The following is a 17831-nucleotide window of genomic DNA, read 5'->3' on the forward strand; positions in this document are numbered from 1 at the left end:
TTTGTCAATAAATATTTTCTTGCATTTTTCCATGGGACTGTTACAATACTTCTAATGAGTTTGTTTTGCTAGGCTATCTGAGTTGGTTTATGTCAGGTTTATACAGCATATCCTAACTTAAATTACACTAGCTTTCAGTAAGATTCATCAATTCAGATAAACCATCTAGACCAATTAAAATTGTGATAGCCTAGTTAAACTTTTAGGCTGTTAGATTCTGCAACCAACTCAAAACTACGTCACCACCCTAACTCACAAATCTTATTATTACTTAATATATTTCACAAATATCACCATGATATACACACATTTAAACATTTCATATGGAAATGATAGCCCAAGTAAACTACAACCAGTATTCTAGGAAAGGGTTAGCCCAATTAAACTGCAACCCGTATGCTAATAGAGATTCAATACTTATAATGCATTTGACTTTTTTTATCAGTCTATATGATAGTTACCAAAAACAATCAACTAATGCTTTATAAAAATGTTTTACCCATCGTCAACATGGCCTATGGTAGGAATATATAAATATACACAGAATTGTCTATCAAAAATAAAATAAAATTTGGAATACTTACTGTAAATAGAAAACTACTTGTGTTGTTGCAGCAGCAGCAGAAAATCTTTCATAGCGGCAATCCTTTACCAGAGGCAATTAATTGTGTTACAAATAATGCATGCTTGTTTATCAAACTTCTCTATAACTAGCCATTTCCTCTCATTTATTGGACTTCTAAACACGGTTTGAACAGAAGTGGGCCCTCATTAAGTTCAGAGTTTCATGGTCTTTTACGCGGACATATTAATTTAAATTTATTTTATTATTGGCTTATACACGGTTTACATTTCCCAAGTCCAATTATTTTCTTATTTGATTTGTATCATAGTAGTATAACCTACAGTCTTGTGACCTCTGGATGAAGTGGATTGGCTTATAAAAGCTTTACATTCCCCAAGTTGAATTCTTTTCTTATTTGATTTGTATTATAGCAGTGTAGGCTGTCATGAAGATTTTTTTGTTTTACCATCATTGAGGTTTGCTTGTTTATCAAGCTTTTCTATAAATAGCTATTTCTTCTCATTTATATTGAACTTTTAAACGAGATTTAAGAAAGCTTAGCCCCCATTAAATTCAGACTTCTATGATCTCTTTTTTTAATTTATTGTATTAAAAATTTGAACTGTACATCAGCTGGCCATTGTTCTTAATAAGATTATTCTTTTTTCTACCTCTTTTCAATTCATTAGGTTCACTTATATTCCTCGTGAATGGAATAGAGCTGCTGATTGTTTAGTCAAATGGGCTTCTAGTCATGCTCTGGGATGGAATATTATGAATAGGGGGCAACTTTCCTTTGAGATGGTGCAAGAATTTGATGAACTTGTTGCTCAGGATCAAGCTCCTTGTTGAGCTCTCCTTGTTGTATTTCTTTCTATCTTAATAAATTCTTACCCCTCTTTTTTCCAAAATATATGTATGTAGAAAAAGGTAGAGATGTTAATTTAAAACTATTTTATTGTTCACTTATAAAAGTTCTACATTTCTTAAGTCTTGGTTATTTTATTGTTATCTTTATAAAAATATTGCACTTCCAAAATTGTTTATCCATCCTTTTCTTTCTCAGCAACCAATTTTCCTTTCTTATTTGATTTGTATTTCTTTCTATTGTGCAGCCCCATCCTTTCAAAAATAGCAACAAAAAAATGATTGGAAGAAAATTGTGATAGCAAATAACATAATAACTTTTAATATTTAATACCAACTTCATGTCTCTATCACCACAACACCATTTAAGCCACTAGCATTTTTAAAATGTACTATTTTAGATATATGCTTTTAAGAAAGTGGGGAGTTATTTTTATTTTTATGGAACTTTTATGTTCATAAAATCATTTTAGCAATCTCATACCCCTAGCTTTGCTTTTTTATATAATTCCTATATTTCGTCAACATTAATAGAAATTGTAATAGAAACTAATATAATAACTTTTTAATGGAATAATAGACAAATACATTTTTCCCTAAAAGATAATATCTACCTTTACTTTTACAAAATATTTTTCAAATATAATGATTCTAATATTTAATAATAATTTTTTTTGTTAAATGCTCACACCATTAAACTCTACCCCTTCCTTCCATTGATGCATGTATCTCAACAATAATTACTAATAAAACATTATAAATACTAAAAAGATGAAAAGTTTTGGAGGCCTTTAACTTTTTAGAGTAAAAGTTGTGCATGCACACCCACATATTTATTTGATTTATATGTAATGATTTCTACATGTACCAACCTTTTAAATTGGTTACTTGTCAACTCAATAATGAAATGTTCAAATTTGTGTGGTAAAATGTGTAAAATGACAAGCACATATTTAAAACTAAAAAATACCAAATACTCAAGAAAACAAAAAGAGAGAGAAATAAACCTCAATCTAAGAATTGTGCAAATAACAAATAGATTTGATTTGTCCAATTCAATGTGGATAATATGGATAATATCTATGATTAATTATGATATAGTTAAAGTCAGAATGAGGTCTTAAATGAGGTCTTAAATAGAGCTTTAATAAGGAAGGGTTCATGAGGAATAAAAATTTGGTATGAAGTTAATTCTTTATGGAAAATAGGAGCTCCTACTTCTTAGTCTTACATAAAAATTATCCTACCAAATTATGAATGTGATTTTCAAATTTTAGAGAAGTTGAATTAAGCTACAATTGGTGGGACAATTTATATCCTTGCCTCTTTTTAGCCTACTTATGTTAATTAATATGTACAAATAGGAACTCCTATAATTTTCCAACAAAGATTCTTATTAATCACTATTCCTAAAAAAAATTGGAATTGAGTCCCCTCTATGGACCATTTCTAATAGCTTTATAACATTTCTAAAAAATACAACAATCTTCATCTTTGTGTTTTTAATTAGTTGCAAAATAATTAGTTAGCTGCAAAATAAAATGAACTCTATAATTTTGTAAGTTGATTAATAAATACACTAAATAAAATATTCAAGTGTTAGATAATGGTCATCTCAACCTTATAAGAAAATGACCGTATTTAATTTATTTTTAAAGTCAAATAAAAACAAGTGCCACTTAGTAGGGGTAAGTTCAAATAAAATTAAATTAATTAAAATAGTACATAATTTTATTAAAGATTAAAATTTAATAATTATGAGAAAACAACTTGATTTGGTTGTAATTATTACATTTAATATAATGTAATTAGTATTTTAGCCGATAGGTTATTTGTGGGAACTTTGTTTTCAAAAATAATTTTTTGACGAAAAATTTGCAAGTTGGCCTAAAAAGTTGTCAGTTTGGCCTGAAAATTGAAAATCCTTCCCATTAATTATTTACTGGCCAATTTTTATCTCCCTCCACTTTTAACTCTTGTTTTGATATTTATTAGTTGCACTTTAAACTATTGTTTTTCTTTTTCTATTTATTAGCTATGATCTCCACATTGGCTCATGTTGTGATCTCCACATTAAATTTTGATTTTTAAAATTGAATTATATTTTAGTTTTTAAATTATTTAAATTATTTTTTTTACATTAGTTTAATTTTTTCTTTAAATATTATTTTTTAGTTTCTATAATTTATTTAGTCAATAGACTATTTGTTAGACCTTTTTTTTTGTATTTCTCTTATTAATTTTTCCTAATAGATTTTTTGATGGGTTTTTTAAAATGATTTTTTTTCATATTTGATAAATTTACTTTAAATAAATAATATTTATTAATCTATTTATTATTTTATTTAAATTTAAAATTATTAATAATCTAATTTTTCACATAAAATTATATTTTAAATATTCACTTTTAACTATTGTTTTTCTTTTTTTATTTATTTAAAAAATAATTACTTGTGGATCTCAGATTATGTTGTGATTTTCATTTATTATTTTTTATTTTTTTAATTGATTTAGATTTTAGTTTTTAAATTACTTAATTTTTAAAATATTAGTTTAGTTTTTCTTTAAATATTTTTTTTTTTTTTAAATTAAATAATCGAGAGAACAAAAAGAGGTACAGTATCAAAAGAGGGGGGGAGGCGAGCCTCAACCACCAAGATCAAAGTCCAACAATCAGCCTGAATCAGCCAACTAACACATTAAGTAGCAGTGGTAACAAGATTACAAAAAGAGGAGACAAATAAGATATTCCAAAACATCATCATGATCATCGAACCAAGCTGTCCATCCTAGCTCTCCTTCCATCCACACGACTTTCTTTCACTCGAGAAGTTGAGCAAAGGAGTCATGTCTATTAGAAAAGGAGCCTCTGTTCGCATGTATTTCCTTGAGCAACTCCTTAAGAGCTTTTCCAAAAGCAGTCTGGTTATCAAGAATGCTAGCCAATTCCAACCCATGCCTCATCTCATAAATGAACATAGTAGTGAGCCCATCATGGAGGAATCTTTTTAGCTTGTCCATCTCGAGCTTCATAATGCAAATAAATCTGCGAGACAATCTTAAAACAGATGAATTTCAAATGAAACAAAGTAAGGGATCTACCAATATCTTGAAATTTTTCCTCATTTCTACATTTTCAAATAAACCAAAGAATGTGAGAGGATAGAATATTCCAGAAAAAATTAGCATCCTTTTTAAGACCAAATAAGTTGCCAAGAATGGTGCCTAAAACAGGAACATGATCAGCTATAGAAATTCCAAAAAACTTCCATATAATCCTAGCAAATTGACAAGTAAAAAATATATGCCTTAAATTTTTAGGAACCCTACAAATAGTACAAAGTTCAGCATCACCAACATGATTTTTAATAGGAAGTCTATCGAGAAGAAGCTTCCATTTAAAATGTAAGATTTTGGGGGGAATATGCGATTTCCAAAATCTGTCAAGAATTTTTTGCCATTCAAGAGAGTTCAAGTTCATATACCAAGTAGTATTAAGGTGAGAAATAACAGAGTTGTCATTATTGAGAACCTTATATATATCTTTAGCTTTATTTTTATGTAGGAGAGATCCATCATCCCAACGAAAATTTAGAAATCTATGAGAGTCCACATCACACCTGCAAGGAAGATTAAGAGTGCGGCAGGCATTGGCAACCATCTTATACGTACGTTTATGGGAGATAGGAAGATCGAACTTGATTCTAATATCCTGCCAACTAACAAGGTTATCATTCTCCAAAATGTCAATAAAGCTCTGGATGCCAAGGTTGTTCCAAAATTTCGCAGAACAACCTTGAGTCATGGCAAGAGGCTTACCATTATGATGCAGATTCCACCATATAGAACGCTCACCATGAATAGAGTTATTACTAGCAAAGTTGGAATTATAGATGAAACCCCTCACAAGTTCCCAAGCTTTCCAGATAGACTTGAAAACCAGGGAACCTTGAACAGAGACAGGGAAGGACCCAACAACCAGATCAGTAAAAGGAAGGTTTTTCCAATGTTTGGCCTGCTTAGGATAACCGGATTGAATGTTGTTTCTAAGAAGAATCTTCCAGGGTTCTTGACCATCAAGAGCCTAAAAAATCCACTTAGCAACAAGGGATATTCTTTGTATCCTAAGGTCAATTAGGCCTAAGCCACCAGAGTTCTTGTCAACATGACACCAACTCCATTTAACAGCATGTTTCTTCTTGTCACCTTTGTCATCAGACCATAAGAACCTCCTAATGGCTTTCTGAATCTCAAACACTTGGTAGTTACTAAACATCCAGACAAACGAGTAGTATATACTATAGGATGACAAGATTTTCTGACACACCTGCACCCTACCAGCAAGTGACAACTCCCTGTTATCCCACTTGTAGAGCTTCTTAACAATTTTATCCTTAATCCAAATCCACATGTCTTTGAGAGACGGGGAAATGGAAAAGGGGACCCCCAAATACCTGACAATCTTATTAGGTCCACCCCATGAATATCCAAACTGGAGAAACCAATTAGGAGGCTCCTCTTTCCAACCAAGCATAATAGATTTGGATTTGGAAATGTGAGCTCCAGAAATGGTCTCAAACAGGTCAAGTTTAAGATTAAGATGCTGAATATTACTACAAGATAGTTCAAGTAAAAGCAAAGTATCATCCGTAAACTGGATATTAAGAAGCTCAGAATTATCAGGGAGGGAAATCCCATTAACTTTAGGAGAAATAGTGTTATCTCTGAGGATACAGTACAAGGCATCAGAAGCGATAACAAAAAGAGCAGGAGCAAGGGGACATCCCTGTCGAATGGACCAGGAAAAAGGTATAGGATTAGAAAGAAAACCATTGATTTCAATTCGAGAAGATGAATCCTTAAGCAAGACTTGAATATACCGAACAAATTCATCAGGGAATCCAAAAGCCTGAAGAATAGAGAAGATAAATTCCCATTCAATGCGATCATAGGCTTTCTCAAAATCTAAAAGAAACATAGCAGAGTTTTGATGCAAAGTCTTAGCCCAATCCATTGACTCCCAACTGGTGACAAGGTTCTCTAAAATATACCAACCCTTAATAAATCCTGTCTGAGTGGGACATATGAACTTAGGAAGAACATTAACAAGCCGAGAAGCCAAGGCTTTGGCCATAATTTTATATGAAACATTAAGCAAAGTAATTGGTCGCCAATTCTTGATAAGGGACTTATCTCCATCCTTAGGGATAAGTTTGATAATCCCCATATTGATAGAATGTCCAAGCGTGCCATGATCATAGGCTTCTGAATATAGGTCAAATAGATCCTTGGCAATCCAATCAATATTTGATTTGTAAAATTCAACAGGGAGACCATCAGGCCCAGGTGCTTTATCTTTTTTGAGAGAAGATATAGCATCAAAGATCTCCTGAACTGAGATCCTAGCCCTAAGGATGGAGGCAACATCCTCAGTAATTTTCTTGGGAATAAGCTTCTGACATCTACTTCTAAGCTCTTTGGCATTGTTGTTGTCCTTAGACTTGAATAAGACTTTGTAGAACTTCTCGAAAGCAGCAACAATGTCATTAATATTATTTTTTCAGTTTCTATAATTTATTTAGTCAATAGAATATTTGTTATAAATTTGCTATTTTTCATTTTTTTTTCACTTCTCTTATTAATTTTTCATAATATATTTTTTGATGGAATTTTTTTTCATATTTGATAAATTGAATTTAATTGTAAAATTTTGAAATTATTGAACACGTTTCTTAAGCAATATTTCAAATTTCCTAAATATTGTAAATTTTATATCTATGTTTTAATTTTCAACTTTTTTATTTTTTTATTCTCATTTAAAAAACCTCTACATTTTTCTCTTAAATCTCATCTCCTATTGGCGCTACAAAAGCATGCGATTGCTAGTTTATTGAATTTTTAATATTTTAAACTTCAAATTAATGAAGCTTAAATATAGAATTATAGTAAGGGAATTGTAAGAATGTGAAATATTTTGAAAATTAGATATATAATTATACTAATGGTTGTTTTAAAATAAAATTCTAATTTATAAAGGTTAAATTTCAAAATAACTTAATGTTATAAAATTTTAGTTCTCATAAGACCAAATATATGAACCAATCAAACTGCAATAAAATAATTATAATGATTTAAGAGATTAAAAACCACATTCATACTTTTAAAAAAAATCAAAACTAACAATAAAAAAATAAAAATACTTAGTTAATTCTGTACCCGCTTGAACAGTTCTCTGTTGAAAGATCAAGATGTGGAGTAGGCTAAATCTTCTGAACTTCTCAGACATGGTTGTATAGAATTTATCTTTAACCCGTATTTTTCCTTCAAATTTAATTTGCAGAATGGAAAGTCTATCAAAAATTGCAATGTTTACACAAACAAGGAGATGTGGGTAGAAAAAACGTTATTTCAAATTATATAAAATTGTCAAACTTTTAGGTCAAAAACATCATGTCAAAATCTTGTGGTGACAAAATTGTTAAAAACCTGTCATCAAGCTATACAACGGAGTTGGTATCATATAAGTCTCAAAACCAAGTCATCAACTACAAATATTTCACCAACCCACGTCCCTCAACACTTATCTTTACAGCTTGAAGTCTCTTTTTCTTAGGTGCTTTCAGATTATTTAACTTCTTCTCTAGCTGCAATTTAAAGGAAAATAAGATGTTCAGACAATGTTAAAAGGAAAAAGAACAATTTAGAATAGCAATGGAATGGAAGTTTTATGTTTAAAAATGGTCAAACAGACATGTTCGGTTACTAGTTTGAAAAAGAAATCTGACATTTTTCAACACCCATAACAATAGTTTATGGAACAAAATTAAAATTCCATTAGGTTTCATGGAAATCTAGTTTAAAGACTAAACTAACCTTAGCCCACCGTTCAGATTGTTTCTGTTGGTTACTACGAGCTCTAATTTCATCTAGATCAATCCTAGACTGAGGACGCACCACATAGTCCAATCTAGATGCTTCAGGCCTAGAAACATGTTGTCTTTAACCCTTTTCTCTAGGGTTAGATCTCCTATAAAACATTCAAAATTAATGTTAAATTATAAAAATAGGTCAGTAGATGAACTGCATTAACTAAAATACTGTAATTAAGGTTTTAATTAAGGTTATAAGAATTGTATAAACTAGAACATCTTACTTAGTGATACCAGTTGAAAAGTGACTTAATGTGAGAGTTCTAAGACTTCTAAACCATTACCATCATCTTTGATCCTCAACGCCATAGCCTTTTCTTCAGGCACATTTTATTAAATAACACAATAATATAACTATGATTCACAGTCTTTCTGGCAGGTAGTACAAAATTGTATGAAAATAAATCTTGCACAATTGATTTTTGAATTCGACGATGTATATTTTTTATCATCAAGCTTGGGATCACACTCTGCAATCTATCATTAGAATAAGCAAGAAAAGGATATGAAAAAGAAAGAAAGATCCATGTGTGATTCAAAATGTTATCTTTCTTTGTTTTTGTATTGTTTTCTCTCTCATTCTGATGATAGATCATAGAATGTGATCCAAAATGTTGATGGTAAGAAAACATACACAATAGAATACAAATACCTATTGTACATTGAAATGAATTATAGAAAACTGATAATGTTAAAATAAATCTTAATAGAAAATACATATTAATTATAAATCTAGTACCCGCTTGGTAGTAGCCTTCTATATGGATCCCTCAGTTCTTCAAACTCTTTCATGTTTTCATATCTAGTACTCTTTTGGAATATTGGTCAGGTCTGTATTCCACAAACATGGCAGAGAAAAGATAGACAAATTAAAATCAAATAATTAGTGACTCTGGGACATGATAAAAAATAAATCTAACAATTTTATCAATTACCCATTTGTCAACTAGATCTCTTGCAAGCTTCTAACAATTTTATCAATTACCCATTTGTCAACAAGATCTCTTGCAAGCTTCCTGTTAGATGCTATCTCCTCATTTGATTTCGATAGGAACATAATACTCTGGATTTGTAAAATTATTTATTAGAAAAGCTACTGAAATCATAAAAACAAACCTGGGGTAAACTAGAAGAGGTGAAGCTATACCTTTCCAAGGCCACTTTTCTTAAGCAATTCTTTCGTATTAGAATGTTCAATATTTACAGGTAACTACACCAGAGAAATGTTTAAGAAGTTAGTCTTTATCTAGATAGCAATGAAAAATGTAAAACATGAGCTCAACCATTACATTCAAATGTAAAACTGTTGAAGGACATTCAAATGTAAAACAAATGAGCTCAACCATTACAAGGAAAGCAAAAAATGTTTGTCATGCATATTGCAACTTCAATGGTCAAAATGAAAAAATACATAGTTTATGCATTAACAAAGGGAAGCATGAGCTCATTCATAAGAGGATTTCTTAAACTGCAATTGTATTAAAAGAGAAAAAGAAGTCTAGTTATAAAAGATATAGCCTCACGTCTGTTAAGATGTTCAATATTGCAGTATGTATATTTATATTAGGCAAGCATCATCTATTAGTGGTTCAAGCCAATTCTTCAAAACTAAAAGTATCCCTCTGTCTAAGAATTCTTGCTGCAAATGTTTCCTGGAACAACCTACTATATTAGAACAGAAGAATTACTGATAGATTGGAAAGCTAAATAGAGAACATATTCTCTTTGAACAAGGCACATCATAAATAACCATAGAAAATCTTACTTGGATAGGGCCTCTCTTAGCAGAGGTAACATCTTAAGTTTATTGATTGCTGGTCTAGATTGCCGATTGAACTTAGCATCTTCTTCTGCTGCAACTTCAAATTTGGCCAAAAATTGCTCAATCATCAGTGCAGTTTCCTCTGGTGAATGTACCAATCCTTTCTTTTTCTTCTTCCTAGATTTAAAAAGGTTGTCTATTTCCTCATCTTCCTCTCCTTTTTCTTCCTGCAAGTCATATGAGGCACATACAAGGTTTTTAAATCTTTGCAGAGTAGCTTAACATAAACTTGTATAATTGATAGAATTAAAAAGCTTTAGAATCTTGTATTGCGGTTTTTATTCTGTTTCCTATGAAATAAATGTAATTTAATCTGATTTCATAGTGAGAAAAAGTAATGGAGGGTATTATCTAGATACTCTCGCTATGTATTGTGACTGTGATAATAATGGCCATGAGATCTAAATGGCTTAATTATTGTGCAAAACAATTAAAATTTTTTAGTTCTCAACAGGAGAAGAGATAACTGCGTAATGTTAGCTAAATTCATCATTGTTCTAGCATAGATCAGAGAATTAAAAGTCTGTGTGAGTACATGTGAATGTAATCACGGTGAGGAAATAAGTCAAATTTGATTTCATTGCTAGTTTCCTTTGCTGCATCAACCATACTTACTGGTGACATATAATTCCTTCTCTTTTCCTTTGCTGCATCAACTATACTTACTGGTGACATCTGATTCCTTCTCTTTTCCTTTGTTGCAGCAGCCTTATTTACTAGTGGCATCAGTGCATAGCTTTAGCTAGATGGTGGAGATGAAAATAAACAATTCACTCTTAAATTAGAATGCTAAACTTTAAACAGGTTTGAACAGTTGAACTAGCAGGTTTGATTGAGAAAGAACTGGATGTAACTGTTCGTTCCAATTATTTTAGCCTAGCAATTCATGTTATGAATTGAATATCATGTATTGATAGTAGCAGCTTAGTAAGTAATTTCAATAATTATGTTTCAAATATCTATAATGTTTTCTTTTGTCACTTTATGATTTGATTTCAGTCCTTTGTACTCCATATAACTTCACAAATAGATAAAAAAATCATACAATATAACTATTTTTTTAAATTAGTTATATTGTATGATTAAGAAGAGAATAAGAACTAGGTTATGAAACTGATTTCAACTGTGTAAATACAATTCCTGTTGGACCTGCCAAACAAGCAAGTTTTAACATGGACCATTCCAAAGTTGAGAATTGATGACAAATGATATTAGTTTCAAGTTATTTCTGGCCTTTAGTTGTATAAAAATAATATATTTCTGTTTCCCTTGTTTATAGATATAGAAGAAATGTAATGAAAAGTTAATCATCTACACATTACTGTGAGGTATTATTGCACAACAGATTTTACAAGGAATGTATCATTCACTTTTTCTAATATGATATCTTCCTTTTTCAGGAAAACAGGGAATTTCTTAAACATGATTTCTTATAAATTAAACTTGAAAAATCTTATATTACATACCTGTGGAGCATTATGGATGAAAGCATCATCATTAGTGAGAATACAGTAATGTGGATCAACCTTGGTATCATCAATAAATACATCATCTTCAATGGTTCTTTGATCTGTTATCTCAGTCAGAAATACAACCATCATTAGGAATGAACAATGAGAAACTAATAATAATACTCGAAAAATGACTAAATTAAATAAATGTCAAACTTAAAAGATACTAACTTCTGAGTCTCCAGCAACTGCTTTCTACATTTCTTCTATTTCTATTCGATTTCTGGTCTTGCTAGAATTTTCAAAATTATGTTCAGATTTCTTAATCTTTTTAATAGATTTAGAATTCTCTATCCCACCTTTATTACCCTTCACTTATTTTGTTTTCCCAACTTCACCTCTCTCAGAACTTTCATGACCCACTGACTTCTTTTCTCTCCAACCTTCCTTATTTATTCTATCTTCACTTTTCTTTGTCAATGATTGCTCTACCACATAAAAGCCTTCATGAATTACTGCTTTTCTGAAATTAAGTTTTAGTTTCACAACTTTGGTAAGACCACCTTCTCTTGGAACAAAGGCAAGAGAATGAGAATTATCGTTGCAGCATTCATTTGCATCCTCTGGCTCCTGTCTGAAATCTCCATGTCTTCTCTTGTTCACAAATAGATTAAAAAATCTATACAATATAACTAGTTTTTTAAAAATTAGTTATATTGTATGATTAAGAAGAGAATAAGAACTAGGTTATGAGACTGATTTCAACTGTGTAAATACAATTCTTGTTGGACCTGCCAAATAAGCAAGTTTTAACATGGGCCATTCCAAAGTTGAGAATTGATGACATATGATATTAGTTTCAAGTTATTTTTGGCCTTTAGTTGTATAAAAATAATATATTTATGTATCCCTTGTTTACAGATATAGAAGGAATGAAATGAAAAGTTAATCATCTACACATTACTGTAAGGTATTCTTAAATATGATTTCTTATAAATTAAACTTGAAAAATCTTATATTAGATACCTGTGGAGCATTATGGATGAAATTATCATCATCAGTGAGAATACAGTAATGTGGATCAATCTTGGGATCATCAATAAATACATCATCTTCAATGGTTCTTTGATCTGCTATCTCATCCTGAAATACAACCATCATTAGGAATGAACATTGAGAGACTAATAATAATACTTGAAAAAATGACTAAATGAAAAGATACTAACTTCTGAGTCTCCAGCAGCTACTTTCCACATTTCTTCTATTTCTATCTGATTTCTGGTCTTGCTAGAATTTTCAAAATAATGTTCAGATCTCTTAATCTTTTTAACAGATTTAGAATTCTCTATCCCACCTTTATTACCCTTCACTTGCTTTATTTTCCCAACTTCACCTCTGAGTCTATATTCAGAGCTTTCATGACCAACTGACTTCTTTTCTCTCCCACCTTCCTTATTGATTCTATCTTCACTTTTCTTCGTCAATGATTGCTCTACCACATAAAAGCCTTCATGTATTACCTTTTTTCCGAAATTAAGTTTTAGTTTCACATCTTTGGTAAGACTACCTTCTCCCGAAACAAAGGCAGGAGAATGAGGACTATCATTGCAACATTCATTTGCATCCTCTGGCTCCTGTCTGAAATCTCCATGTTTTCTCTTGTTTACAAATCTATTTCTACTAGGCTCGGCTCTAGTGTGATGATATTTAAAATCAGACTTCGAAATAGAAGAATGCAATGACTTATGTTGCCTGCAATCTTCAATGTCAGTCTCTGTAAAGAGATCTATATCTGATTCCACTTCTATCTCCATTGCTAGTTTTCCTCCTTTATCACAATGACTACACACCAATAATCAAGACATCAGCATTATATGATCAAGACAACAAAAGTGTAGCATTTACATGTACTTCAACATACAATAGTTTTTAATAAGAATCTGGTGTAAAAGATGTGGAATACACTTTAAAACCAAGACCAGTGCTTGATAATAGTTGAATAAGTGCTCACAACTCTCATGATTAATGTATACAGATCCTATAATCCATGTTTCCAAATCTAAAAAGAAGCCATTTTTATAAACCTTTTAATCCTCTCCGTAAGAGCAACTGCACATTAATCGCCACTAAAAACCTCAAGCTTGATATTGTAAGAAAACAAAACAGATATGCAAGTAATTCAAAATACAATTTTATTCAACATTACATGTTTACCCTATCACCTCTGACGGCTCTATTGATTTCGATCATTGCATATTCTCCATGGACTGTCATCTGTACAAGCCTTTTCTGTTTAAAATGAAATGTTGGTTGTATGGAAAGATCTATCAGATTTCTCTCGTATTCACAAGTCCTAGGTTATCACTATAATGATCGCATTATATTTTGTTAATAAATATTTTCTTGCATTTTTCCATGGGACTGTTACAATACTTCTAATGAGTTTGTTTTGCTGGGCTATCTGAGTTGGTTTATGTCAGGTTTATACAGCATATCCTAACTTAAATTACACTAGCTTTCAGTAAGATTCATCAATTCAAATAAACCATCTAGAACAATTAAAATTGCGATAGCCTAGTTAAACTTTTAGGCTGTTAGATTCTGCAACCAACTCAAAACTACGTCACCACCCTAACTCACAAATCTTATTATTACTTAATATATTTCGCAAATATCACCAGGATATACATACATTTAAACATTTCATATGGAAATGATAGCCCAAGTAAACTACAACCAGTATTCTAGCAATGGGTTAGCCCAATTAAACTGCAACCCGTATGCTAATAGAGATTCAATACTTATAATGCATTTGAATTTTTTTATCAGTCTGTATGATAGTTACCAAAAACAATCGACTAATGCTTTATAAAAATGTTTTACCGATCGTCAACATGGCCTATGGTAGGAATATATAAATATACACAGAATTGTCTATCAAAAATAAAATAAAATTTGGATTACTTATTGTAAATAGAAAACTACTTGTGTTGTTGCAGCAGCAACAAAAAATCTTTCATAGCGGCAATCCTTTACCAGAGGCACCTAACTGTGTTACAAACAATGCATACATACCCTACCCTACAGTCCAGTGCAACTTGAACTTGTAACCTCTCTTTCAAGAACATGGCGAGGTGGATGAAATGGAGACTTTTTTCTTTTACCGATATCACTGTTGCATGCTTGTCTATCAAGCTTCTCTATAACTAGCCATTTCCTCTCATTTATTGGACTTCTAAACACGGTTTGAATAGAAGTGGGCCCTCATTAAGTTCAGAGTTTCATGGTCTTTTACGCGGAGATATTAATTTAAATTTATTTATTATTGGCTTATACACGGTTTACTTTTCCCAAGTCCAATTATTTTCTTATTTGATTTGTATTATAGTAGTATACCCTACAATCTTGTGACCTCTTTTTCAAGAACACGGCAATGTGGCTTGCTTGTTTACCAATCTTCTTCATAAATAGTTATTTTCTCTCATTTATATTGAACTTCTAAACAAGGTTTGCACAAAAGTCTAAAAATGCCAGATGTCAATTTAAAGATATTTTATACACCCTACCCTTTTGTGACCTCTCTTTCAAGAACATGGGGAGGTGGATGAAGTGGATTGGCTTATAAAAGCTTTACATTCCCCAAGTCGAATTATTTTCTTATTTGATTTGTATTATAGCAGTGTAGGCTGTCATCTTCACAGGGAGGTTGATGAAATGAAGATTTTTTTGTTTTACCATCATTGAGGTTTTCTTGTTTATCAAGCTTCTCTATAAATAGCTATTTCTTCTCATTTATATTGAACTTTTAAACGAGATTTAAGAAAGCTTAGCCCCCATTAAATTCAGACTTCTATGATCTCTTTTTTTAATTTACTGTATTGAAAATTTGAACTATACATCAGCTGGCCACTGTTCTTAATAAAATTATTCTCTTTTCTACCTCTTTTCAGTTCATTAGGTTCACTTGTATTCCTCGTGAATGGAATAGAGCTGCTGATTGTTTAGCCAAATGGGCTTCTAGTCATGCTCTAGGTTGGAATATTATGGATAGGGGGCAACTTTCCTTTGAGATGGTGCAAGAATTTGATGAACTTGTTGCTCAGGATCAAGCTCCTTGTTGACCTCTTCTTGTTGTATTTCTTTCTGTCTTAATAATTTCTTACCCCTCTTTTTTCCAAAATATATGTATGTAGAAAAAAGTAGAGATGTTAATTTAAAACTATTTTATTGTTCACTTATAAAAGCTCTACATTTCTTAAGTCTTAGTTATTTTCTTGTTATCTTTATAAAAATATTGAACTTCCAAAGTTGTTTATCCATCCTTTTCTTTCTCAACAACCAATTTTCCTTTCATATTTGATTTGTATTTCTTTCTATTGTATAACCCCCATCCTTTAAAAAATAATAACATAATAACTTTTACAATAAAATAATAAGCAAATAAATTTTTCCCTCAATAATTATATCTACCTATTGTTTTACACAACATTTTAAAAATGTAAACATGTTTAGTATTTAATACCAACTCCATGTCTCTATCACCACAACAACATTTAAGCCACTAGCATTTTTGAAATGTACTATTTTAGATATATGCTTTTAAGAAAGTGGGGAGTTGTTTTTATTTTTATGGAACTTTTATGTTCATAAAATCATTTTAGCAATCTCATACCCCTAGCTTTGCTTTTTAATATAGTTCCTATATTTAATCAACATTAATAGAAATTGTAATAGAAACTAATATAATAACTTTTTAATGGAATAATAGACAAATGCATTTTTTCCTCAATCTAACAATTGTGCAAATAAAAAATAGATTTGATTTGTCTAATTCAATGTGGATAATATGTAGTTGCATAGCATTATATTTCATCAATGATTAATTATGATATAGTTAAAGTCAAAATGAGGTCTTATATAGAGCTTTAATAAGGAAGGGTTCATGAGGAATAAAAATTTGGTATGAAGTTAATTCTTTATGGAAAATAGGAGCTCCTACTTCTTAGTCTTACATAAAAATTATCCTACCAAATTATGAATGTGATTTTCAAATTTTAGAGAAGTTGAATTAAGCTACAATTGGTGGGACAATTTATATCCTTGCCTCTTTTTAGCCTACTTATGTTAATTAATATGTACAAATAGGAACTCCTATAATTTTCCAACAAAGATTCTTATTAATCACTATTCCTAAAAAACATTGGAATTGAGTCCCCTCTATGGACCATCTCTAATAGCTTTATAACATTTCTAAAAAATACAACAATCTTCATATTTGTGTTTTTAATTAGTTGCAAAATAATTAGTTAGCTGCAAAATAAAATGAACTCTATAATTTTGTAAGTTGATTAATAAATACACTAAATAAAATATTCAAGTGTTAGATAATGGTCATCTCAACCTTATAAGAAAATGACCGTATTTAATTTATTTTTAAAGTCAAATAAAAACAAGTGCCACTTAGTAGGGGTAAGTTCAAATAAAATTAAATTAATTAAAATAGTACATAATTTTATTAAAGATTAAAATTTAATAATTATGAGAAAACAACTTGATTTGGTTGTAATTATTACATTTAATATAATGTAATTAGTATTTTAGCCGATAGGTTATTTGTGGGAACTTTGTTTTCAAAAATAATTTTTTGACGAAAAATTTGCAAGTTGGCCTAAAAAGTTGTCAGTTTGGCCTGAAAATTGAAAATCCTTCCCATTAATTATTTACTGGCCAATTTTTATCTCCCTCCACTTTTAACTCTTGTTTTGATATTTATTAGTTGCACTTTAAACTATTGTTTTTCTTTTTCTATTTATTAGCTATGATCTCCACATTGGCTCATGTTGTGATCTCCACATTAAATTTTGATTTTTAAAATTGAATTATATTTTAGTTTTTAAATTATTTAAATTATTTTTTTTACATTAGTTTAATTTTTTCTTTAAATATTATTTTTTAGTTTCTATAATTTATTTAGTCAATAGACTATTTGTTAGACCTTTTTTTTTGTATTTCTCTTATTAATTTTTCCTAATAGATTTTTTGATGGGTTTTTTAAAATGATTTTTTTTCATATTTGATAAATTTACTTTAAATAAATAATATTTATTAATCTATTTATTATTTTATTTAAATTTAAAATTATTAATAATCTAATTTTTCACATAAAATTATATTTTAAATATTCACTTTTAACTATT

The 17831-nt window shown here is 30.1% G+C and overlaps 1 pseudogene; it reads right to left on the reverse strand.

Moving 5' to 3' along the window:
• Positions 1–7977: 7977 nt before the first annotated feature.
• On the reverse strand, positions 7978–13448 carry LOC149576381 (protein IWS1 homolog 1-like; annotated as a pseudogene).
• Positions 13449–17831: the final 4383 nt, after the last annotated feature.

The sequence above is a fragment of the Cupressus sempervirens genome, chromosome 1, assembly GCF_028749045.1.
Source record: "Cupressus sempervirens isolate cs-2001-9-10 chromosome 1, ASM2874904v1, whole genome shotgun sequence".
NCBI classification, from domain to species: Eukaryota; Viridiplantae; Streptophyta; class Pinopsida; order Cupressales; family Cupressaceae; genus Cupressus; species Cupressus sempervirens.